Genomic DNA, 8,031 nt, shown 5'->3' with positions numbered 1-8,031 from the left:
ACAAGTACCTACTTACTGTCAATGATGGATTTATTGTTTTATTTCAGAGCGTGGAATTGACTTCTGTTTAGGTTGGTGATTTTGACAGTTGTTTGACACATGTTTCATCATTGCTTGGGACTCATTTTAACAGGGGAGATTCTGTTGGTATATTTAATTAAAAAATGACACATTTAGAGATACAGAAATGTGTAAAATAATGAACAAACAACTTGGAACTAATCATTGAAGTCATTTATCCAACAAAAATACTATTTTTGAAGAGAAGCAGACAAAATAAGGAATTTAAAGATGTCACATTGGGCTTAGGGAAATTGTAATAATCTGTTTTGACTATGGGCTTTTTTGACATTTTATAGACTGATTAATAACAAAATTATTATTATTATTCGTAGTTCAAAGCACAGATAAACAGATTAGCTAAGGATGATGGTAAATCTCTCTACCGTCGCTTTTGGTTTTGGCTTGACCTCATGTTTCCAAACGGGTGTTACTGTTGGGAGGGTCAGTTCTCACCCTCCTTTCCAGCCAACCTTTCAGCCAATGTGTTGAGCCCCGCCTCGTCTGCGAGACCCCAATTCACTATCTGATCCCCATAAGGGTCTTGCACCCAACTATGGCTTTATGAGGGCTATTTGGTACGTTATTCAGGCCGTGATGACCTTCCCTGCAGGGATGTGGCCTCTTGGCAGAGAGGGAGGGGCAGGGGAACAACGAGGTCAACCTAATCCCCTCCTGCTCTGAATGGCCTCCATTTGACCAACCTTCACAGGCTGTGGATAAATATAATGCCCCACCACTGGAAACATGATGGCAGCAAATTTGCCACCGTCGCTAAACAGAGTTACAGACACATGTCAGGCTTCTTGGTCATACTATATATAGTTGGGGGACAAATTAAAGGAAAAAACAAAATAAAAGAGTGGAGAAACATATCAAGTGACGCTTATGTGCACCAGGGCTCACTGAAAGGTTGGGGAGTGTGAAAACAACGTGAACAAAACGATACAGCCGTTCCAGTTACCAGATCTCAACCCAGTTTCACACCTATGAAAAATTTTGGACTAACGTGTAACACAGTGCTCTCTAACACCATCTCTATAAGACCAAATAACATAAACCTTCCTATTTAAATATATTTAGTCTGTGACTGTCTGCAATGCTACGTGTCCTTTTGATATGTCTGGCTGTTTGTTTTTCTTTCTAGCCCGAGATGAGGGAAACTCTGGGTTTTCGGTTTCAGAGACCGAGATCAGATAAACCACGGCAACTCACACTGTGAACCTAACCTCCTCCCGAGGAGGTTCAACAAACGCTGAGTTTCTCTCTGACTCTTACTTCTCTCTGAAAATACTTACCGTGAAGCTGCATTACTGCAGTAATCACTCTTTATCTGTATAAAACTGATCAATGAACAGTAATCTTTCATATTGTAGTTGTACTGATAGGAACATTCCTATCGTAGTTATTAGCTGGTTATGATGTGAATATTTCTGAGTAAGGATGACTGTGGTGCAGCTGAAACAAATTAATGTAGTTTAAAAGTGAGTTTTTCATTCCTAGCTGCATACACATTTTATAAAATACGAAATAAGCAAGTAATAACCTTCTGAGTTGGACTGTGGCATTACAATCACAGGTCCATTAGTAGGCTATAGCCTAAACTATGTCTAATCTGTTCGATTAATATTTTCATCTTCAGTTAGCCTATTGGCTAACCGGCATTTTGTTCCATCAGATTACAGCTGAATAAACAGGCCTGTAGCCTATTTAAAATGAATGTAATGGGCTGTAGGAGAATTCCAGCACTTTATCATTCATTAAGCAAATCCCAGTGTGGTAAATAATTAATGAGTCATGCTGTATAAAATGTAGCCTACCTAATATTGTTAACATATTGATCCTTCCTCTACTTCTGCGTTTTAACATAAATAGCCTATCATGGTCCGTGTTGGCACGCGTTCATATTTCTAGCTCCACCTGATTAAAATGGAGGCTCTGCCTTTATTTACCCGTTGCCATGGTGAATTGTAGTATCGGAGCTCCATTGATGTTGGCTTTTTTTACATCCCCACGCTCAGGGTTATGCTCAGTGTTGTGGTGGCAGCTCGGCTGACGGTGAGTGTCCTTTGTGTTTTTGGCCTGCCTGTCTGTGTCTCCTCTCCTCCTGTGCGTGTGCTCTCCCTCTTTCTCTCTCCCCGTTCCTGAGCCCAGCTGACGACCCGCATCAGCCGCCTCCTCTGCCTGCCACACCTGCCAGCAATCACTCCATCTCAGCCTGTATATCAACCCCGGTTCTCCACACAGTCGCCGCTTGATCGTCGTTGCTCCTAACCTGGTGCCACTTCCTCAATCAAGCCCTTGAGTAACCTGCAACATCTGTGTTTCCCTGTTCTTAGGTTTCTACTGTGTCTGCCTCTCCCCAGGTTCACTCACCCTCATCCTCCGTTGAGTCGCCCACCTGCCCTCTCCCCTCGGACTTCCCCCACGGCTTCCTCCCGGGTCTCCCTCGTGCCTAGCCAGTCAGCCTGCCACCACACTCCTTCCCCCCTCGGCCTCCTGTTTCCCTCGGCCCTCTCGCCTGAACTTCCCCTCCCTCGCCAGCTCCTCGGTCCCTCACGCCCGCATCCCCCGGTGTCCATCTCTCCTCCATCTCCAGCCCATTGCCCCCCCCCCCCCCCTTTTCCCTCAATAAATCAGTTAAAATACCAAGAGTGTTGCGTTTGGGTCCGTTCTGCTGAAACCTTAACACAGAGTTTGTTAAACCTGCTTTCTGAAACAGTGCCCAGAACAAGCTAACACCAAATGATCATAAACAAATGAACATCAAATCAGGCAGAGATCACAATTAACACTTAGCAGACAGGCAGACAGAAACCAAGCATGAAAGAAACATCAGATAATAACAGAATGAGACATGAACTAAGGAAGGCACAGATCAACACCAAACTAAACAGGAAACAACCTGAACATCTCTAAAGGCAGAGTAGACTACCAACTAATATTACAGATAGACTACATCATAAGACAACAGACAGGACTGAAAACCAAAGCACAGACTAAATAACAGATACAAAACAGACTAAAATAACCAAACTGACTGAGAACTAACTAAACAGAGCAGACAGGCACACAGTGTGACAGTTTTGGTCTGGAATAAAAGGAAGATGTACGTCACGCTTGTTTGGGGTGCTGTAATAAATCTAAATACTGAAAAAGCACATAGCTTTGTAATAATCGTCTGACATCACACACTGTACCAAAACAATGTTTTTTTTTATGAAAATTTTAACTAAAACTGGCTTCTTGTCAGCTTGTAAACACTGAGCAGCATGTTCCATAATATTAAACTTTTTCCTGTAAGTACACACTGTACATGCAGACTGTCAACTTCAAGAGAATTATCAATTGCAAACGAGGTGAAGTACATAACTGTAAAAGTCTAAATAAAAAAATGTGTAAGTCTAAAGCTCCAATTGGGGCCCCATGAGGTTGCAATGTTAATTCTAAACTACATGGTATACAGTAAATAATGTTACTAATTTTAACAATATGTTGAATTTTCAATATATAAGAAATCAATGCACTGTTCCATTTTGTATAAATAGGAAATGATACAATGTGTGCCAACAAATTAATTAAATTAATTTTCTTTGTGGGAAAACATAGTCCATTAGGTACGTGTAGGAGCTCATCTACCTGCTAGATTCTGAGTTGGATCATTTGAGGTGAAGGTAAATGATACTTGAAAAATCATAGGATATCAAAAATGGAAAAGAGACCGTCCTGAGAGGAGCTTAAAGGAAATCTGCTCACAAAGACAAAAGTATTTGTCTTAGTTAGGGCTGACCCCAAATAGTCACAGATTCAATGCTTTGTTGGGCGGAGCCTGATTCGACTGTCAATCTCACAGTCGAAGCTTCGCAGTGAAACAAGGATCATGCCATTTTGGCTATTTGGGGGTCCTCAACTTCTGATTTTACTAGAACTACCAGTTTTCTCCCAATAAGTTAATATACAGCCTATTACAATATACATTTCAATGTTTAATGCTGTAAATAAACATGTAAAAAGTTTTTCTAGTGTGTAAATAAATCCAAAATTGTAACCCTAACCCTGGGTCGTCAGTGCGCATGTGTAGGCGTAACGTGTATGTGTGAAGTGGACGAAGAGGAACACTTGCTGAAGAGACGGAGCTCCAGCTTCACTGGTGTTGTGCCGAGTTGTCCGCACCTTGCGGGACTTTCGGATAATTTATCACCCTTGATGAACCACACAAAGAATATTTTATTGTTTTTAAATAGCAGGCTACTTGAAATAGACCCGCGAGGAACTGCGAAGTGCATGCAGTTGTCAGCACGTAAAACTCTGCACAAGAACAGTGAATGGCAGGCGAGAGAGAGAGAGTCTTTAAAAAGCCTCAGTCTAGCTGGGAATTTACAGTGTAAGTTGAATGAATAGAGACTGCATCTCTACAGCTTCTCAAGATTAAAGCAGAACTACTGTGTGTAACCTCCCCGCCCGGCTCGCAATCGCCACGCACAAAAACACACGATTCGACTATCAGTCGACTATAGGCAGGACTTGACGATTCTGATTCGACAATGTAAATCCTTAGTCGGGGACAGCCCTAGTCTTAGTTTAATTGAATGAATATTCAGTCAATTAAAACTGTCAGAAATCCAGCAATTAGATTTGATGGCATGTGACAGACAAAAAAGGGAATTGTTGTGACCTGATTGTGACACTAAACAAATAGGTCAGACGTCACCAAATTAAATTTTCATCTGCTGGGGACCATGAACATCTATATCATTTAAGGCAATCTGTTCATTATGTATCTTAATATCTTGCTCTGCCTGGAGTGTCGGATGGACTTTGCAAGGAGCACTGAAGCTGTTCTGGTGGCTCGTGGTGGCCTGACTCATTACATTACATTTACATTTATTCATTTAGCTGACGCTTTTATCCAAAGTGACTTACAATTGCTATACATGTCAGAGGTCGCACACCTCTGGAGCAACTAGGCATTAAGTGTCTTGCTCAGGGACACAATGGTGGATGGGTCACAGTGGAGGATTGAACCCAGGTCTCTCACACTAAAGGCAGGCGTCTTATCCATTGCGCCATCACCACCCATAATTGACTCCATATTGATTGTTTTTTCCTTTAATTTCCCACCCATCTGTTGGCAAAGATAACTTCTGATGGTCTCTAACAGGGTGAATCAGACTTCAGTGTTACTGTACTGTTTAGCAACCTGCAGCTGTTACAGTATCTGACAGCTATTACTGTACTTGCAGCTAATTGCAGCTGGTACAGTAATAGTTAACAGGTATGACCCCCCAACATCATATCATCTTTGACTTTGACATGAAACTGGCTTTGGATAAGGACCTAGTTATCACTCTGGAGGTTTATGTTTTGGTCTGGAATAAAAGGAAGATGTACGTCACGCTTGTTTGGGGTGCTGTAATAAATCTAAATACTGAAAAAGCACATAGCTTTGTAATAATCGTCTGACATCACACACTGTACCAAAACAATGCTACTTTTGAAGAAAATTTTAACTAAAACTGGCTTCTTGTCAGCTTGTAAACACTGAGCAGCATGTTCCATAATATTAAACTTTTTCCTGTAAGTACACACTGTACATGCAGACTGTCAACTTCAAGAGAATTATCAATTGCAAACGAGGTGAAGTACATAACTGTAAAAGTCTAAATAAAAAAATGTGTAAGTCTAAAGCTCCAATTGCGGCCCCATGAGGTTGCAATGTTAATTCTAATCGTCAATGTCAAACTACTTGGTATACAGTAAATAATGTTACTAATTTTAACAGTATGTTGAATTTGCAATATATAAGAAATCAATGCACTGTTCCATTTTGTACAAATAGGAAATGATACATAACGTGTGCCAACAAATTAAACTCCACAAAGAGAAAGCAAAATGTTTTTCAAGGATTACTTTTTGTTCCTTGGGCTGTCTAACCATCATGTGCAATTTCCTTTAGTTTAATAGGTCATTCATTTTCTTTGTGGGACAACATTAGGTACATGTAGGACTCATCTATCTGCTAGATTCCGAGTTAGATCATTTGAGCTGAAGGTAAATGATACAGGAAAACTCATAGGATATCCAAAATAGAAAAGAGACCATCCTGAGAGGAGCTTAAAGGTCAGACGTCACCAAATTAAATTTTCATCCGCTGGGAACCATGAACAACTATATCATTTTAGGGCAATCTGTTCAGTATGTATCTTAATATCTCGCTCTGCCTGGAGTGTTGGATGGACTGAAAAAATACTCAAAACAAACAAAAAGAAATGTGTTATCTGATCCTGAAAAAAGGAACATTCCTAAAAACGAGTGTGATAAACATGTCCAGTGTGTGTGGTGTGTTTTTTTTGGCTCTGTGTCAGACAGAGTTTATTTAGTGATAACAGCACAGACAACTTGCACTGCTCTTTGTCTTCCTTCAGATGCTATACTTCGGTGAGTGACACCAACAGATAAGTTGTAGCTCAGCCAATGATCAACACTGATATTAACCTCTAAATAAGACACTAAAGGACTGCCAAAACACTGTCTAAGTTTGCTGCATTACCTTTTCACGTAAAATAATCAGTCCAGGAGGAAGATACTTGTGCCACACCCAACACTGAGGTAACTGAAGACCATAACAACACAACACAACACACTTCCATTAAAAGCAATTACAAAACTTGTTTAGCTGGTTATAAATTAGATGCTACATATCATGTTCCCCTGCTTGGCTCGCTGCAAATTATTTAATTAGGGCACAAATGACATTTCGCTGCATATTAAACTGTGTTGCTTTGCTCTAAGACAAGTGACTAGTGAAGTATTTGCAGCATAAAGCAGCTGTTTTTTATCAGTGTCACAGAGTTTCTCTCCCCAGTACTTTGGGCTCCTTACTGGGCTGTAAAAATCCTTTAGACTTTATGGTTTCTCCTGACCCCGACATCTTCTATATCACTTTTCAGACCACACAGGTCATCACCAGCAGCATCAGACCACCAGCATGAGGCAGTGACAAACTGACTAGTGCTGAGAAGAAGCAGTTCTTTAACAGTAGTGAGTATTTCAAAAATTATTATTTTTATCCTTTTATACTCTGCTTTTACAAGAACTGTCTTCTTTTTCCAGAACTGTGTTTTTCAAACAAAGTGAGTAATATAAAAGGCTCATTAAGATCGACCACAACACGGTGCAGCTGTATTTTTAAGTTTGCCACACCTAACACTTTAACCAGATTTGAAGATGAAGGCCGAAAGGTACACGCTGTTCCGAAGACATGAAAAGCAATGCTTAATCGAGAGGGATTACTGTATTATTCTGCTGAAAAGAAGGCAAAGAAACTGCACAGTGTAAACAACATTCAGCACTCAGTCACACTAACATTTGCACACTAGGAGACGTGGGAGACCATATTTTGTTACATGACATAAAATAAGTCAATATGTGCATAAAAATATGGCTCTTTTGAGTTTTTGAGGCACTGAGAGGATTACTTTAAGGACGGGGAATACTGACTGGTAAATACAGCCCTCCTTTAAAGCATGTGACCACTGATGACACCTCACTGTCCGTAGTAGAAACCAGATGTTCACATTACATTTCACTTCTGATGGAGACAAAATAAATTGTAACTCAGCTCACCAGTTCCAGTCTTCATTATGCATAACCAGACAGCCTTAAGGTGTTTTCAAAGAGAATGTAAATTCAAATTTCAGAGGTGTGGAGAAGACTTCAGCGCACGTCAGTTCACTCTAGGTTAAATGAACTTAAGTGAAGATACAACCACATGAGTTGAAAATGATACGAATCATGGAGGAGGCTGGAGTTCATGTCCCATCACAGACCTGCATTACCATGTCCCTTTTATTAACGATGATCTTTTCTTAAACTCAACCTAAAACTAAAACCACCTTAACTTTAAACTTAAGCTGTTTCTGCCACCTAACCACAGACATACCTTAACCATAAATTATCAACTATAATCTT

At 40.4% G+C, this 8,031-nt stretch overlaps 1 long non-coding RNA gene across 1 annotated transcript in view; it reads left to right on the top strand.

Annotated features, from left to right (window-relative positions):
* LOC123976527 overlaps nt 1–2,714 on the top strand; it is a 7,654-nt gene extending 4,940 nt beyond the window's left edge. The window contains exon 2 of the long non-coding RNA XR_006826382.1: nt 2,400–2,714. This is a non-coding gene — a long non-coding RNA (uncharacterized LOC123976527). The remainder of the gene's footprint in view (nt 1–2,399) is intronic.
* Nucleotides 2,715–8,031: the final 5,317 nt, after the last annotated feature.

This window comes from Micropterus dolomieu, linkage group LG09 (assembly GCF_021292245.1).
Source record: "Micropterus dolomieu isolate WLL.071019.BEF.003 ecotype Adirondacks linkage group LG09, ASM2129224v1, whole genome shotgun sequence".
NCBI lineage: Eukaryota > Metazoa > Chordata > Actinopteri > Centrarchiformes > Centrarchidae > Micropterus > Micropterus dolomieu.
This window is presented reverse-complemented; position numbering and strand designations above follow the sequence as displayed.